Source organism: Pleurodeles waltl, chromosome 4_2, assembly GCF_031143425.1.
Source record: "Pleurodeles waltl isolate 20211129_DDA chromosome 4_2, aPleWal1.hap1.20221129, whole genome shotgun sequence".
Classification (NCBI taxonomy): domain Eukaryota; kingdom Metazoa; phylum Chordata; class Amphibia; order Caudata; family Salamandridae; genus Pleurodeles; species Pleurodeles waltl.
This window is the reverse complement of record NC_090443.1, coordinates 1,012,146,992-1,012,166,081: the sequence shown is the minus strand read 5'-3', so window position 1 is coordinate 1,012,166,081 and position 19,090 is coordinate 1,012,146,992. Positions and strand designations below refer to the sequence as shown.

Sequence of the window (19,090 nt, the reverse complement as noted above, 5' to 3'; positions counted from 1 at the left end):
TGACTACTTATCCTACTGCTACTGCAATGAATACTACTAATACTGTGACTGCTTACACTACTATTGATACATTTCTTACTGCTACTACCACAATGACTACTACTAATACTGTGACTACTTACACTACTACTGCTACCTTCAGTACCACTACAACTACCAGTACTACTACTACTAGCACTAATGCTACTTCACTACTGGTGGTAATTTCCTTACTACTAGTACAATGCTTTCTAATAGTTTATCACCACTTCCACTACTACTGCTATTTCACTCCTACAATTCCTACTGCTAGTATTGTGACTACACATCTGCTGCTACTTTTATTACTATTACCATTATTTTTGTGTCTGCTAGTAGTACTCTGACTACTTCTACCAATACTTCTGCATTTCACACTATTACTGGGACTACTGCTAGTTCTGTAACTACTTCCATCACTACTACTACCTTTACTACTAATACTATGCTACAGCTCAAATCTCTGTCTGCTTTACTCTGCAGCAGGGAGGTGTTCCATGGGTGAAAGTGGATGTTCCCACGCATCCACCCATGGATTTTGGCACATTCCCAGATTTCTCATTCGTAGTCTGGGAATGCGTCACAATGCCACGGCTTGCCATGTGAGGCATAACGAGAAGAAATATCTTTATTTCTCCTTGTTTTTCCCTCTTTCTACCTGTGCTTCCTTCGGCAGGATACGTACAGAGGTAAGTGCCTCTTAGGATTGTTTCTGTGTAGGAAGTTATCCCTGGGTGCACAAAAACAATCTCGGCTCCTTCAAAGGCACCCATGAAACACGACGCAAGCGTGCCTGCCTGCTTTGGTGCTAGGCAGCCAAAAGGAAAAGACAGAAATGCACTGTATAATGGTAAATACAGTGCATATCTGTCCTCTCCCTTTCACGCAGAGCAGCAAGGTAGCTTGTCGCATTGCGCTGCGTCAAGGAATGATAAATCTGCCCCTAAGTGTCTACTATCACTCATTGAGTTTATGCTTGCCTTTGATCATCTACAGAACTCTACTGCGCTTTGGTTGTGTGCGCTATGCAAATAACATGCACACAACACATAGATAACATACAAAACGTTATCTCACTACACAAGCATCAGCCTTACGTGTCAGGCCATATTATCACATTGCTGGCAAGTTTACCAGGTCCCTGCGTTTTGTGCTGCTCCAGTACAGGTTTTTGCCATTGAATTCTGTGGCGGTTTTCTAATGGCACAAACAAAACTACAAATCCCAGAATTCAACGAAAAAAGCTGGACTGGAGCAGCACATGACGCATGGCCCTGAGTACTTGGCAGGGCTGCTAATATAATATATAATACAGTTTGCTGTGTGCTCTAAGTTTTTCTGCTCGCAGGCATTCCTTTCTGTTCTGGGGTGGTCCCAAGGTGTGCACTGCCGTTCTACTACTTTTGAGAGAGGTAGTTTTGGAAGAACAAGAAACACAATAATAATATTTACCAGATGTGCCTTTGACCTTTCGTACTCCTGAGATGTTTTTTTCGTGCAGGCACATTCAGGTAAGTTGTATAGGAAGTATGAAATAGTGTCATTCTTTTACAGGCATATATTAGGTGGTGTGTAATGTTGAGCTAGTCCTTGAGCTGGCCGTTTATGCAAGCAGCTAAATAAAGGCGATTTGTCAGAAGTGGGATTCGAACCCACGCCTCCAGGGGAGACTGCGACCTGAACGCAGCGCCTTAGACCGCTCGGCCATCCTGACAGGTAATACTAGCTTCTTCTGGTGCACATGACAGTTTCTATCAATAAACTGCCTTCTCCATTCCAGCAAATTCTTCGAATTTTTTCTCATGTGGTCCGCGCCTCCAGTATCAACGCCCTTTAATATGCCATCTTTCCAAGCACCTGTTCCTTTTGCCCCACTCCGATCATTTAAAAAACCTGACTTATTTGGGGTTCTTTGGAGGATCGATTCGCCACAACAGGAAATAATATCACAAAGAAAACCATCAGACTCAAAATTTGCTGCTGCAACAGAGCCTGCGATTAGTTTATTGCTCTCGATGCAGGACAGGCTTCGGGGCGCTGGAATCATGAAGGCCACCTCAGCCACAGGCCCCAGCATGCGCCTACCGTTCTGATAACTCTGGGCCGAGCTGCCTCGGAAACCAAGCGGGGTACCAGCCACAGAGAAAACTCAGCGAGTTCGTGAGAATTCAGAATACACTTAAGGGAATGGGCTCAGCAAGAGGTTTTCAGCAGCAGAATGGATGAACAAACCAATGGCAAATGCAGACAGTAAATGAAGGGAGCAATGACAAGCTCTGGAAATAATTCCACTGTTGATTGTATCCCATGGGTGGCACCTGCTCTCATTTGGGATTTGTTCACGAATCTCTCAGTGCCTTGCACTTGAGTGTCCGTAGTGTAATAGTTATCACGTTCGCATCACATGTGAAAGGTCCCGGGTGGAAACACAGTTTTTTTATAACTTTGGAATCACACAAATTGTTAATGATGGAGAGAAAGTAGATGGTTTGAAGTTACTTAAATTACAAAAAAACATTGGTGAACAGAGGACTGCAGAAGGGAAGCAAATATAAACACAAGCTAAAGGAGCAAAGCATTGCTGGGGTCTTAACTCGGAGTCATGAGAGTCCGGTTGAGAAGAGAGGTGCCACAAACTGACCCTCAGATACTGGGTTCATTACACCCTGGAACCCGAGCCTCTGCTTTAGCCTGGCGTGGCTCCTGGTGGAGAGGGAGTTCAGTAACTATTTCCATCACTACTGCTACCTTTACTAATAATACTATGCTACTAAGAGCACTTGGATTACTTAAATTGTCACTGCTACATTTATTACTATTACTACCACAATGGATAAAGTAATACTGTGACTACTTATCCTACTGCTACTGCAATGAATACTACTAATACTGTGACTGCTTACACTACTATTGATACATTTCTTACTGCTACTACCACAATGACTACTACTAATACTGTGACTACTTACACTACTACTGCTACCTTCAGTACCACTACAACTACCAGTACTACTACTACTAGCACTAATGCTACTTCACTACTGGTGGTAATTTCCTTACTACTAGTACAATGCTTTCTAATAGTTTATCACCACTTCCACTACTACTGCTATTTCACTCCTACAATTCCTACTGCTAGTATTGTGACTACACATCTGCTGCTACTTTTATTACTATTACCATTATTTTTGTGTCTGCTAGTAGTACTCTGACTACTTCTACCAATACTTCTGCATTTCACACTATTACTGGGACTACTGCTAGTTCTGTAACTACTTCCATCACTACTACTACCTTTACTACTAATACTATGCTACAGCTCAAATCTCTGTCTGCTTTACTCTGCAGCAGGGAGGTGTTCCATGGGTGAAAGTGGATGTTCCCACGCATCCACCCATGGATTTTGGCACATTCCCAGATTTCTCATTCGTAGTCTGGGAATGCGTCACAATGCCACGGCTTGCCATGTGAGGCATAACGAGAAGAAATATCTTTATTTCTCCTTGTTTTTCCCTCTTTCTACCTGTGCTTCCTTCGGCAGGATACGTACAGAGGTAAGTGCCTCTTAGGATTGTTTCTGTGTAGGAAGTTATCCCTGGGTGCACAAAAACAATCTCGGCTCCTTCAAAGGCACCCATGAAACACGACGCAAGCGTGCCTGCCTGCTTTGGTGCTAGGCAGCCAAAAGGAAAAGACAGAAATGCACTGTATAATGGTAAATACAGTGCATATCTGTCCTCTCCCTTTCACGCAGAGCAGCAAGGTAGCTTGTCGCATTGCGCTGCGTCAAGGAATGATAAATCTGCCCCTAAGTGTCTACTATCACTCATTGAGTTTATGCTTGCCTTTGATCATCTACAGAACTCTACTGCGCTTTGGTTGTGTGCGCTATGCAAATAACATGCACACAACACATAGATAACATACAAAACGTTATCTCACTACACAAGCATCAGCCTTACGTGTCAGGCCATATTATCACATTGCTGGCAAGTTTACCAGGTCCCTGCGTTTTGTGCTGCTCCAGTACAGGTTTTTGCCATTGAATTCTGTGGCGGTTTTCTAATGGCACAAACAAAACTACAAATCCCAGAATTCAACGAAAAAAGCTGGACTGGAGCAGCACATGACGCATGGCCCTGAGTACTTGGCAGGGCTGCTAATATAATATATAATACAGTTTGCTGTGTGCTCTAAGTTTTTCTGCTCGCAGGCATTCCTTTCTGTTCTGGGGTGGTCCCAAGGTGTGCACTGCCGTTCTACTACTTTTGAGAGAGGTAGTTTTGGAAGAACAAGAAACACAATAATAATATTTACCAGATGTGCCTTTGACCTTTCGTACTCCTGAGATGTTTTTTTCGTGCAGGCACATTCAGGTAAGTTGTATAGGAAGTATGAAATAGTGTCATTCTTTTACAGGCATATATTAGGTGGTGTGTAATGTTGAGCTAGTCCTTGAGCTGGCCGTTTATGCAAGCAGCTAAATAAAGGCGATTTGTCAGAAGTGGGATTCGAACCCACGCCTCCAGGGGAGACTGCGACCTGAACGCAGCGCCTTAGACCGCTCGGCCATCCTGACAGGTAATACTAGCTTCTTCTGGTGCACATGACAGTTTCTATCAATAAACTGCCTTCTCCATTCCAGCAAATTCTTCAAATTTTTTCTCATGTGGTCCGCGCCTCCAGTATCAACGCCCTTTAATATGCCATCTTTCCAAGCACCTGTTCCTTTTGCCCCACTCCGATCATTTAAAAAACCTGACTTATTTGGGGTTCTTTGGAGGATCGATTCGCCACAACAGGAAATAATATCACAAAGAAAACCATCAGACTCAAACTTTGCTGCTGCAACAGAGCCTGCGATTAGTTTATTGCTCTCGATGCAGGACAGGCTTCGGGGCGCTGGAATCATGAAGGCCACCTCAGCCACAGGCCCCAGCATGCGCCTACCGTTCTGATAACTCTGGGCCGAGCTGCCTCGAAAACCGAGCGGGGTACCAGCCACAGAGAAAACTCAGCGAGTTCGTGAGAATTCAGAATACACTTAAGGGAATGGGCTCAGCAAGAGGTTTTCAGCAGCAGAATGGATGAACAAACCAATGGCAAATGCAGACAGTAAATGAAGGGAGCAATGACAAGCTCTGGAAATAATTCCACTGTTGATTGTATCCCATGGGTGGCACCTGCTCTCATTTGGGATTTGTTCACGAATCTCTCAGTGCCTTGCACTTGAGTGTCCGTAGTGTAATAGTTATCACGTTCGCATCACTTGTGAAAGGTCCCGGGTGGAAACACAGTTTTTTTATAACTTTGGAATCACACAAATTGTTAATGATGGAGAGAAAGTAGATGGTTTGAAGTTACTTAAATTACAAAAAAACATTGGTGAACAGAGGACTGCAGAAGGGAAGCAAATATAAACACAAGCTAAAGGAGCAAAGCATTGCTGGGGTCTTAACTCGGAGTCATGAGAGTCCGGTTGAGAAGAGAGGTGCCACAAACTGACCCTCAGATACTGGGTTCATTACACCCTGGAACCCGAGCCTCTGCTTTAGCCTGGCGTGGCTCCTGGTGGAGAGGGAGTTCAGTAACTATTTCCATCACTACTGCTACCTTTACTAATAATACTATGCTACTAAGAGCACTTGGATTACTTAAATTGTCACTGCTACATTTATTACTATTACTACCACAATGGATAAAGTAATACTGTGACTACTTATCCTACTGCTACTGCAATGAATACTACTAATACTGTGACTGCTTACACTACTATTGATACATTTCTTACTGCTACTACCACAATGACTACTACTAATACTGTGACTACTTACACTACTACTGCTACCTTCAGTACCACTACAACTACCAGTACTACTACTACTAGCACTAATGCTACTTCACTACTGGTGGTAATTTCCTTACTACTAGTACAATGCTTTCTAATAGTTTATCACCACTTCCACTACTACTGCTATTTCACTCCTACAATTCCTACTGCTAGTATTGTGACTACACATCTGCTGCTACTTTTATTACTATTACCATTATTTTTGTGTCTGCTAGTAGTACTCTGACTACTTCTACCAATACTTCTGCATTTCACACTATTACTGGGACTACTGCTAGTTCTGTAACTACTTCCATCACTACTACTACCTTTACTACTAATACTATGCTACAGCTCAAATCTCTGTCTGCTTTACTCTGCAGCAGGGAGGTGTTCTATGGGTGAAAGTGGATGTTCCCACGCATCCACCCATGGATTTTGGCACATTCCCAGATTTCTCATTCGTAGTCTGGGAATGCGTCACAATGCCACGGCTTGCCATGTGAGGCATAACGAGAAGAAATATCTTTATTTCTCCTTGTTTTTCCCTCTTTCTACCTGTGCTTCCTTCGGCAGGATACGTACAGAGGTAAGTGCCTCTTAGGATTGTTTCTGTGTAGGAAGTTATCCCTGGGTGCACAAAAACAATCTCGGCTCCTTCAAAGGCACCCATGAAACACGACGCAAGCGTGCCTGCCTGCTTTGGTGCTAGGCAGCCAAAAGGAAAAGACAGAAATGCACTGTATAATGGTAAATACAGTGCATATCTGTCCTCTCCCTTTCACGCAGAGCAGCAAGGCAGCTTGTCGCATTGCGCTGCGTCAAGGAATGATAAATCTGCCCCTAAGTGTCTACTATCACTCATTGAGTTTATGCTTGCCTTTGATCATCTACAGAACTCTACTGCGCTTTGGTTGTGTGCGCTATGCAAATAACATACACACAACACATAGATAACATACAAAACGTTATCTCACTACACAAGCATCAGCCTTACGTCTCAGGCCATATTATCACATTGCTGGCAAGTTTACCAGGTCCCTGCGTTTTGTGCTGCTCCAGTACAGGTTTTTGCCATTGAATTCTGTGGCGGTTTTCTAATGGCACAAACAAAACTACAAATCCCAGAATTCAACGAAAAAAGCTGGAATTGAGCAGCACATGACGCATGGCCCTGAGTACTTGGCAGGGCTGCTAATATAATATATAATACAGTTTCCTGTGTGCTCTAAGTTTTTCTGCTCGCATGCATTCCTTTCTGTTCTGGGGTGGTCCCAAGGTGTGCACTGCCGTTCTACTACTTTTGAGAGAGGTATTTTTGGAAGAACATGAAACACAATAATAATATTTACCAGATGTGCCTTAGACCTTTCGTACTCCTGAGATGTTTTTTTCGGTGCAGGCACATTCAGGTAAGTTGTATAGGAAGTATGAAATAGTGTCATTCTTTTACAGGCTTACAGGTGGTGTGTAATGTTGAGCTAGTCCTTGAGCTGGCCGTTTATGCAAGCAGCTAAATAAAAGCGATTTGTCAGGATTCGAACCCACACCTTCAGGGGAGACTGCGACCTGAACGCAGCACCTTAGACCGCTCGGCCATCCTGACAGGTAAAACTAGCTTCTTGTGGTGCACATGACAGTTTCTTTCAATAAACTGCCTTCTCCATTCCAGCAGATTCTACAAAAATTTTTCTCATGTGGTCCGCGCCTCCAGTATCAACGCCCTTTAATATGCCATCTTTCCAAGCACCTGTTCCTTTTGCCCCACTCCGATCATTTAAAAAACCTGACTTATTTGGGGTTCTTTGGACGATCGATTCGCCACAACGGGAAATAATATCACAAAGAAAACCATCAGACTCAAACTTTGCAGCTGCAACACAGCCTGCGATTAGTTTATTGCTCTCGATGCAGGACAGGCTTTGGGGCGCTGGAATCATGAAGGCCACCTCAGCCACAGGCCCCAGCATGCGCCTACCGTTCTGATAACTCTGGGCCGAGCTGCCTCGAAAACCGAGCGGGGTACCAGCCACAGAGAAAACTCAGCGAGTTCGTGAGAATTCAGAATACACTTAAGGGAATGGGCTCAGCAAGAGGTTTTCAGCAGCAGAATGGATGAACAAACCGATGGCAAATGCAGACAGTAAATGAAGGGAGCAATGACAAGCTCTGGAAATAATTTCACTGTTGATTGTATCCCATGGGTGGCACCTGCTCTCATTTGGGATTTGTTCACGAATCTCTCAGTGCCTTGCACTTGAGTGTCCGTAGTGTAATAGTTATCACGTTCGCATCACATGTGAAAGGTCCCGGGTTTTTATAACTTTGGAATCACACAAATTGTTAATGATGGAGAGAAAGTAGATGGTTTGAAGTAACTTAAATTACAAAAAAACATTGGTGAACAGAGGACTGCAGAAGGGAAGCAAATATAAACACAAGCTAAAGGAGCAAAGCATTGCTGGGGTCTTAACTCGGAGTCATGAGAGTCCGGTTGAGAAGAGAGGTACCACAAACTGACCCTCAGATACTGGGTTCATTACACCCTGGAACCCGAGCCTCTGCTTTAGCCTGGCGTGGCTCCTGGTGGAGAGGGAGTTCAGTAACTATTTCCATCACTACTGCTACCTTTACTAATAATACTATGCTACTAAGAGCACTTGGATTACTTAAATTGTCACTGCTACATTTATTACTATTACTACCACAATGGATAAAGTAATACTGTGACTACTTATCCTACTGCTACTGCAATGAAAACTACTAATACTGTGACTGCTTACACTACTATTGATACATTTCTTACTGCTACTACCACAATGACTACTACTAATACTGTGACTACTTACACTACTACTGCTACCTTCAGTACCACTACAACTACCAGAACTACTACTACTAGCACTAATGCTACTTCACTACTGGTGGTAATTTCCTTACTACTAGTACAATGCTTTCTAATAGTTTATCACCACTTCCACTACTACTGCTATTTCACTCCTACAATTCCTACTGCTAGTATTGTGACTACACATCTGCTGCTACTTTTATTACTATTACCATTATTTTTGTGTCTGCTAGTAGTACTCTGACTACTTCTACCAATACTTCTGCATTTCACACTATTACTGGGACTACTGCTAGTTCTGTAACTACTTCCATCACTACTACTACCTTTTCTACTAATACTATGCTACAGCTCAAATCTCTGTCTGCTTTACTCTGCAGCAGGGAGGTGTTCCATGGGTGAAAGTGGGTGTTCCCACGCATCCACCCATGGATTTTGGCACATTCCCAGATTTCTCATTCGTGGTCTGGGAATGCGTCACAATGCCACGGCTTGCCATGTGAGGAATAACGAGAAGAAATATCTTTATTTGTCCTTGTTTTTCCCTCTTTCTACCTGTGCTTCCTTCGGCAGGATACGTACAGAGGTAAGTGCCTCTTAGGATTGTTTCTGTGTAGGAAGTTATCCCTGGGTGCACAAAAACAATGTCGGCTCCTTCAAAGGCACCCATGAAACACGACGCAAGCGTGCCTGCCTGCTTTGGTGCTAGGCAGCCAAAAGGAAAAGACAGAAATGCACTGTATAATGGTAAATACAGTGCATACCTGTCCTCTCCCTTTCACGCAGAGCAGCATGGCAGCTTGTCGCATTGCACTGCGTCAAGGAATGATAAATCTGCCCCTAAGTGTCTACTATCACTCATTGAGTTTATGCTTGCCTTTGATCATCTACAGAACTCTACTGCGCTTTGGTTGTGTGCGCTATGCAAATAACATACACACAACACATAGATAACATACAAAACGTTATCTCACTACACAAGCATCAGCCTTACGTCTCAGGCCATATTATCACATTGCTGGCAAGTTTACCAGGTCCCTGCGTTTTGTGCTGCTCCAGTACAGGTTTTTGCCATTCAATTCTGTGGCGGTTTTCTAATGGCACAAACAAAACTACAAATCCCAGAATTCAACGAAAAAAGCTGGACTGGAGCTGCACATGACGCATGGCCCTGAGTACTTGGCAGGGCTGCTAATATAATATATAATACAGTTTGCTGTGTGCTCTAAGTTTTTCTGCTCGCAGGCATTCCTTTCTGTTCTGGGGTGGTCCCAAGGTGTGCACTGCCGTTCTACTACTTTTGAGAGAGGTAGTTTTGGAAGAACAAGAAACACAATAATAATATTTACCAGATGTGCCTTAGACCTTTCGTACTCCTGAGATGTTTTTTTCGTGCAGGCACATTCAGGTAAGTTGTATAGGCAGTATGAAATAGTGTCATTCTTTTACAGGCTTACAGGTGGTGTGTAATGTTGAGCTTGTCCTTGAGCTGGCCGTTTATGCAAGCAGCTAAATAAAAGCGATTTGTCAGAAGTGAGATTCGAACCCACGCCTCCAGGAGAGAGTGCGACCTGAACGCAGCGCCTTAGACCGCTCGGCCATCCTGACAGGTAATACTATCTTCTTGTGGTGCACATGACAGTTTCTATCAATAAACTGCCTTCTCCATTCCAGCAGATTCTAAAAAAAAATTCTCATGTGGTCCGCGCCTCCAGTATCAACGCCCTTTAATATGCCATCTTTCCAAGCACCTGTTCCTTTTGCCCCACTCTGATCATTTAAAAAACCTGACTTATTTGGGGTTCTTTGGAGGATCGATTCGCCACAACGGGAAATAATATCACAAAGAAAACCATCAGACTCAAACTTTGCAGCTGCAACACAGCCTGCGATTAGTTTATTGCTCTCGATGCAGGACAGGCTTTGGGGCGCTGGAATCATGAAGGCCACCTCAGCCACAGGCCCCAGCATGCGCCTACCGTTCTGAAAACTCTGGGCCGAGCTGCCTCGAAAACCGAGCGGGGTACCAGCCACAGAGAAAACTCAGCGAGTTCGTGAGAATTCAGAATACACTTAAGGGAATGGGCTCAGCAAGAGGTTTTCAGCAGCAGAATGGATGAACAAACCGATGGCAAATGCAGACAGTAAATGAAGGGAGCAATGACAAGCTCTGGAAAAAATTCCACTGTTGATTGTATCCCATGGGTGGCACCTGCTCTCATTTGGGATTTGTTCACGAATCTCTCAGTGCCTTGCACTTGAGTGTCCGTAGTGTAATAGTTATCACGTTCGCATCACATGTGAAAGGTCCCGGGTGGAAACACAGTTTTTTTATAACTTTGGAATCACTCCAATTGTTAATGATGGAGAGAAAGTAGATGGTTTGAAGTTACTTAAATTACAAAAAAACATTGGTGAACTGAGGACTGCAGAAGGGAAGCAAATATAAACACAAGCTAAAGGAGCAAAGCATTGCTGGGGTCTTAACTCAGAGTCATGAGAGTCCGGTTGAGAAGAGAGGTGCCACAAAACTGACCCTCAGTTACTGGGTTCATTACACCCTGGAACCCGAGCCTCTGCTTTAGCCTGGCGTGGCTCCTGGTGGAGAGGGAGTTCAGTAACTATTTCCATCACTACTGCTACCTTTACTAATAATACTATGCTACTAAGAGCACTTGGATTACTTAAATTGTCACTGCTACATTTATTACTATTACTACCACAATGGATAAAGTAATACTGTGACTACTTATCCTACTGCTACTGCAATGAATACTACTAATACTGTGACTGCTTACACTACTATTGATACATTTCTTACTGCTACTACCACAATGACTACTACTAATACTGTGACTACTTACACTACTACTGCTACCTTCAGTACCACTACAACTACCAGTACTACTACTACTAGCACTAATGCTACTTCACTACTGGTGGTAATTTCCTTACTACTAGTACAATGCTTTCTAATAGTTTATCACCACTTCCACTACTACTGCTATTTCACTCCTACAATTCCTACTGCTAGTATTGTGACTACACATCTGCTGCTACTTTTATTACTATTACCATTATTTTTGTGTCTGCTAGTAGTACTCTGACTACTTCTACCAATACTTCTGCATTTCACACTATTACTGGGACTACTGCTAGTTCTGTAACTACTTCCATCACTACTACTACCTTTACTACTAATACTATGCTACAGCTCAAATCTCTGTCTGCTTTACTCTGCAGCAGGGAGGTGTTCCATGGGTGAAAGTGGGTGTTCCCACGCATCCACCCATGGATTTTGGCACATTCCCAGATTTCTCATTCGTGGTCTGGGAATGCGTCACAATGCCACGGCTTGCCATGTGAGGAATAACGAGAAGAAATATCTTTATTTGTCCTTGTTTTTCCCTCTTTCTACCTGTGCTTCCTTCGGCAGGATACGTACAGAGGTAAGTGCCTCTTAGGATTGTTTCTGTGTAGGAAGTTATCCCTGGGTGCACAAAAACAATCTTGGCTCCTTCAAGGGCCCCCATGAAACACGACGCAAGCGTACCTGCCTGCTTTGGTGCTAGGCAGCCAAAAGGAAAAGACAGAAATGCACTGTATAATGGTAAATACAGTGCATACCTGTCCTCTCCCTTTCACGCAGAGCAGCAAGGCAGCTTGTCGCATTGCGCTGCGTCAAGGAATGATAAATCTGCCCCTAAGTGTCTACTATCACTCATTGAGTTTATGCTTGCCTTTGATCATCTACAGAACTCTACTGCGCTTTGGTTGTGTGCGCTATGCAAATAACATACACACAACACATAGATAACATACAAAACGTTATCTCACTACACAAGCATCAGCCTTAAGTCTCAGGCCATATTATCACATTGCTGGCAAGTTTACCAGGTCCCTGCGTTTTGTGCTGCTCCAGTACAGGTTTTTGCCATTGAATTCTGTGGCGGTTTTCTAATGGCACAAACAAAACTACAAATCCCAGAATTCAACGAAAAAAGCTGGACTGGAGCAGCACATAACGCATGGCCCTGAGTTCTTGGCAGGGCTGCTAATATAATATATAATACAGTTTGCTGTGTGCTCTAAGTTTTTCTGCTCGCAGGCATCCCTTTCTGTTCTGGGGAGGTCCCAAGGTGTGCACTGCCGTTCTACTACTTTTGAGAAAGGTAGTTTTGGAAGAACAAGAAACACAATAATAATATTTACCAGATGTGCCTTAGACCTTTCGTACTCCTGAGATGTTTTTTTCGTGCAGGCACATTCAGGTAAGTTGTATAGGAAGTATGAAATAGTGTCATTCTTTTACAGGCTTACTGGTGGTGTGTAATGTTGAGGTAGTCCTTCAGTGGGCTGTTTATGCAAGCAGCTAAATAAAAGAGATTCATCAGAAGTGGGATACGAACCCACGCCTCCAGGGAAGACTGCGACCTGAAAGCAGCGCCTTAGACCGCTCGGCCATCCTGACAGGTAATACTAGCATTTTGTGGTGCACATGACAGTTTCTATCAATAAACTGCCTTCTCCATTCCAGCAGATTCTACACATTTTTTCTCATGTGGTCCGCGCCTCCAGTATCAACGCCCTTTAATATGCCATCTTTCCAAGCACCTGTTCCTTTTGCCCCCCTCCGATCATTTAAAAAACCTGACTTATTTGGGGTTCTTTGGAGGATCGATTCGCCACAACGGGAAATAATATCACAAAGAAAACCACCAGACTCAAACTTTGGAGCTGCAACTCAGCCTGCGATTAGTTTTATGCTCTCGATGCAGGACAGGCTTTGGGGCGCTGGAATCATGAAGGCCACCTCAGCCATAGGCTCCAGCATGCCACTACCGTTCTGATAACTCTGGGCCGAGCTGCCTCGAAAACCGAGCGGGGTACCAGCCACGGAGAAAACTCAGCGAGTTCGTGAGAATGCAGAATACACTTAAGGGAATGGGCTCAGCAAGAGGTTTTCAGCAGCAGAATGGATGAACAAACCGATGGAAAATGCAGACAGTAAATGAAGGGAGCAATGACAAGCTCTGGAAATAATTTCACTGTTGATTGTATCCCATGGGTGGCACCTGCTCTCATTTGGGATTTGTTCACGAATCTCTCAGTGCCTTGCACTTGATTGTCCGTAGTGTAATAGTTATCACGTTCGCATCACATGTGAAAGGTCCCGGGTGGAAACATAGTTTTTTTATAACTTTGGAATCACACAAATTGTTAATGATGGAGAGAAAGTAGATGGTTTGAAGTTACTTAAATTACAAAAAAACATTGGTGAACAGAGGACTGCAGAAGGGAAGCAAATATAAACACAAGCTAAAGGAGCAAAGCATTGCTGGGGTCTTAACTCGGAGTCATGAGAGTCCGGTTGAGAAGAGAGGTGCCACAAACTGACCCTCAGATACTGGGTTCATTACACCCTGGAACCCGAGCCTCTGCTTTAGCCTGGCGTGGCTCCTGGTGGAGAGTGAGTTCAGTAACTATTTCCATCACTACTGCTACCTTTACTAATAATATTATGCTACTAAGAGCACTTGGATTACTTAAATTGTCACTGCTACATTTATTACTATTACTACCACAATGGATAAAGTTATACTGTTACTACTTATCCTACTGCTACTGCAATGAATACTACTAATACTGTGACTGCTTACACTACTATTGATACATTTCTTACTGCTACTACCACAATGACTACTACTAATACTGTGACTACTTACACTACTACTGCTACCTTCAGTACCACTACAACTACCAGTACTACTACTACTAGCACTAATGCTACTTCACTACTGGTGGTATTTTCCTTACTACTAGTACAATGCTTTCTAATAGTTTATCACCACTTCCACTACTACTGCTATTTCACTCCTACAATTCCTACTGCTAGTATTGTGACTACACATCTGCTGCTACTTTTATTACTATTACCATTATTTTTGTGTCTGCTAGTAGTACTCTGACTACTTCTACCAATACTTCTGCATTTCACACTATTACTGGGACTACTGCTAGTTCTGTAACTACTTCCATCACTACTACTACCTTTACTACTAATACTATGCTACAGCTCAAATCTCTGTCTGCTTTACTCTGCAGCAGGGAGGTGTTCCATGGGTGAAAGTGGGTGCTCCCACGCATCCACCCATGGATTTTGGCACATTCCCAGATTTCTCATTCGTAGTCTGGGAATGCGTCACAATGCCACGGCTTGCCATGTGAGGCATAACGAGAAGAAATATCTTTATTTCTCCTTGTTTTTCCCTCTTTCTACCTGTGCTTCCTTCGGCAGGATACGTACAGATGTAAGTGCCTCTTAGGATTGTTTCTGTGTAGGAAGTTATCCCTGGGTGCACAAAAACAATCTCGGCCCCTTCAAAGGCACCCATGAAACACGACGCAAGCGTGCCTGCCTGCTTTGGTGCTAGGGAGCCAAAAGGAAAAGACAGAAATGCACTTTATAATGGTAAATACAGTGCACATCTGTCCTCTCCCTTTCACGCAGAGCAGCAAGGCAGCTTGTCGCATTGCGCTGCGTCAAGGAATGATAAATCTGCCCCTAAGTGTCTACTATCACTCATTGAGTTTATGTTTGCCTTTGATCATCTACAGAACTCTACTGCGCTTTGGTTGTGTGCGCTATGCAAATAACATACACACAACACATAGATAACATACAAAACGTTATCTCACTACACAAGCATCAGCCTTACGTCTCAGGCCATATTATCACATTGCTGGCAAGTTTACCAGGTCTCTGCGTTTTGTGCTGCTCCAATACAGGTTTTTGCCATTGAATTCTGTGGCGGTTTTCTAATGGCACAAACAAAACTACAAATCCCAGAATTCAATGAAAAAAGCTGGACTGGAGCAGCACATGACGCATGGCCCTGAGTACTTGGCAGGGCTGCTAATATGATATATAATACAGTTTGCTGTGTGCTCTAAGTTTTTCTGCTCGCAGGCATTCCTTTCTGTTCTGGGGTGGTCCCAAGGTGAGCACTGCTGTTCTACTACTTTTGAGAGAGGTAGTTTTGGAAGAACAAGAAACACAATAATAATATTTACCAGATGTGCCTTAGACCTTTCGTACTCCTGAGATGTTTTTTTCGTGCAGGCACATTCAGGTAAGTTGTATAGGAAGTATGAAATAGTGTCATTCTTTTACAGGATTACAGGTGGTGTGTAATGTTGAGCTAGTCCTTGAGCTGGCCGTTTATGCAAGCAGCTAAATAAAAGAGATTTGTCAGAATTGGGATTCAAACCCTCGCCTCCAGGGAAGACTGCGACCTGAACGCAGCGCCTTAGACCGCACGGCCATCCTGACAGGTAATACTAGTTTCTTGTGGTGCACATGACAGTTTCTATCAATAAACTGCCTTCTCCATTCCAGCAGATTCTACAAATTTTTTCTCATGTGGTCCGCGCCTCCAGTATCAACGCCCTTTAATATGCCATCTTTCCAAGCACCAGTTCCTTTTGCCCCACTCCGATCATTTAAAAAACCTGACTTATTTGGAGTTCTTTGGAGGATCGATTCGCCACAACGGGAAATAATATCACAAAGAAAACCATCAGACTCAAACTTTGCTGCTGCAACACAGCCTGCGATTAGTTTATTGCTCTCGATGCAGGACAGGCTTTGGGGCGCTGGAATCATGAAGGCCACCTCAGCCACAGGCCCCAGCATGCGCCTACCGTTCTGATAACTCTGGACCGAGCTGCCTCGAAAACCGAGCGGGGTACCAGCCACAAAGAAAACTCAGCGAGTTCGTGAGAATTCAGAATACACTTAAGGGAATGGGCTCAGCAAGAGGTTTTCAGCAGCAGAATGGATGAACAAACCGATGGCAAATGCAGACAGTAAATGAAGGGAGCAATGACAAGCTCTGGAAATAATTTCACTGTTGATTGTATCCCATGGGTGGCACCTGCTCTCATTTGGGATTTGTTCACGAATCTCTCAGTGCCTTGCACTTGAGTGTCCGTAGTGTAATAGTTATCACGTTCGCATCACATGTGAAAGGTCCCGGGTTTTTATAACTTTGGAATCACACAAATTGTTAATGATGGAGAGAAAGTAGATGGTTTGAAGTAACTTAAATTACAAAAAAACATTGGTGAACAGAGGACTGCAGAAGGGAAGCAAATATAAACACAAGCTAAAGGAGCAAAGCATTGCTGGGGTCTTAACTCGGAGTCATGAGAGTCCGGTTGAGAAGAGAGGTGCCACAAACTGACCCTCAGATACTGGGTTCATTACACCCTGGAACCCGAGCCTCTGCTTTAGCCTGGCGTGGCTCCTGGTGGAGAGGGAGTTCAGTAACTATTTCCATCACTACTGCTACCTTTACTAATAATACTATGCTACTAAGAGCACTTGGATTACTTAAATTGTCACTGCTACATTTATTACTATTACTACCACAATGGATAAAGTAATACTGTGACTACTTATCCTACTGCTACTGCAATGAAAACTACTAATACTGTGACTGCTTACACTACTATTGATACATTTCTTACTGCTACTACCACAATGACTACTACTAATACTGTGACTACTTACACTACTACTGCTACCTTCAGTACCACTACAACTACCAGTACTACTACTACTAGCACTAATGCTACTTCACTACTGGTGGTAATTTCCTTACTACTAGTACAATGCTTTCTAATAGTTTATCACCACTTCCACTACTACTGCTATTTCACTCCTACAATTCCTACTGCTAGTATTGTGACTACACATCTGCTGCTACTTTTATTACTATTACCATTATTTTTGTGTCTGCTAGTAGTACTCTGACTACTTCTACCAATACTTCTGCATTTCACACTATTACTGGGACTACTGCTAGTTCTGTAACTACTTCCATCACTACTACTACCTTTACTACTAATACTATGCTACAGCTCAAATCTCTGTCTGCTTTACTCTGCAGCAGGGAGGTGTTCCATGGGTGAAAGTGGGTGTTCCCACGCATCCACCCATGGATTTTGGCACATTCCCAGATTTCTCATTCGTAGTCTGGGAATGCGTCACAATGCCACGGCTTGCCATGTGAGGCATAACGAGAAGAAATATCTTTATTTCTCCTTGTTTTTCCCTCTTTCTACCTGTGCTTCCTTCGGCAGGATACGTACAGATGTAAGTGCCTCTTAGGATTGTTTCTGTGTAGGAAGTTATCCCTGGGTGCACAAAAACAAGCTTGGCTCCTTCAAAGGCACCCATGAAACACGACGCAAGCGTGCCTGCCTGCTTTGGTGCTAGGCAGCCAAAAGGAAAAGACAGAAATGCACTGTATAATGGTAAATACAGTGCATACCTGTCCTCTCCCTTTCACGCAGAGCAGCAAGGCAGCTTGTCGCATTGCGCTGCGTCAAGGAATGATAAATCTGCCCCTAAGTGTCTACTATCACTCATTGAGTTTATGCTTGCCTTTGATCATCTACAGAACTCTACTGCGCTTTGGTTGTGTGCGCTATGCGAATAACATACACACAACACATAGATAACATACAAAACGTTATCTCACTACACAAGCATCAGCCTTACGTCTCAGGCCATATTATCACATTGCTGGCAAGTTTACCAGGTCCCTGCGTTTTGTGCTGCTCCAGTACAGGTTTTTGCCATTGAATTCTGTGGCGGTTTTCTAATGGCACAAACAAAACTACAAATCCCAGAATTCAACGAAAAAAGCTGGACTGGAGCAGCACATGACGCATGGCCCTGAGTACTTGGCAGGGTTGCTAATATAATATATAATACAGTTTGCTGTGTGCTCTAAGTTTTTCTGCTCGCAGGCATTCCTTTCTGTTCTGGGGTGGTCCCAAGGTGTGCACTGCCGTTCTACTACTTTTGAGAGAGGTAGTTTTGGAAGAACAAGAAACACAATAATAATATTTACCAGATGTGCCTTAGACCTTTCGTACTCCTGAGATGTTTTTTTCGTGCAGGCACATTCAGGTAAGTTGTATAGGAAGTATGAAATAGTGTCATTCTTTTACAGGCATATATTAGGTGGTGTGTAATGTTGAGCTAGTCCTTGAGCTGGCTGTTTATGCAAGCAGCTAAATAAAAGCGGTTTGTCAGAAGTGGGATTCGAACCCACGCCTCCAGGGGAGACTGCGACCTGAACGCAGCGCCTTAGACCGCTCGGCCATCCTGACAGGTAATACTAGCTTCTTGTGGTGCACATGACAGTTTCTATCAATAAACTGCCTGTTCCATTCCAGCAGATTCTACAAATTTGTTCTCATGTGGTCCGCGCCTCCAGTATCAACGCCCTTTAATATGCCATCTTTCCAAGCACCTGTTCCTTTTGCCCCACTCCGATCATTTAAAAAACCTGACTTATTTGGGGTTCTTTGGAGGATCG

General features: G+C 43.6%; 3 non-coding genes across 3 annotated transcripts; all 3 read right to left on the bottom strand.

The window, feature by feature from the left end:
- Positions 1-1,649: 1,649 nt before the first annotated feature.
- Positions 1,650-1,732, bottom strand: TRNAL-CAG (transfer RNA leucine (anticodon CAG)). Its single transcript has one exon. It is a non-coding gene; the product is annotated as a tRNA-Leu (tRNA).
- A 2,782-nt stretch (positions 1,733-4,514) lies between these two features.
- On the bottom strand, positions 4,515-4,597 carry TRNAL-CAG (transfer RNA leucine (anticodon CAG)). The gene has a single exon. It is a non-coding gene; the product is annotated as a tRNA-Leu (tRNA).
- Positions 4,598-18,798: 14,201 nt separating this feature from the next.
- TRNAL-CAG (transfer RNA leucine (anticodon CAG)) lies at positions 18,799-18,881 on the bottom strand. Its single transcript has one exon. It is a non-coding gene; the product is annotated as a tRNA-Leu (tRNA).
- Positions 18,882-19,090: the final 209 nt, after the last annotated feature.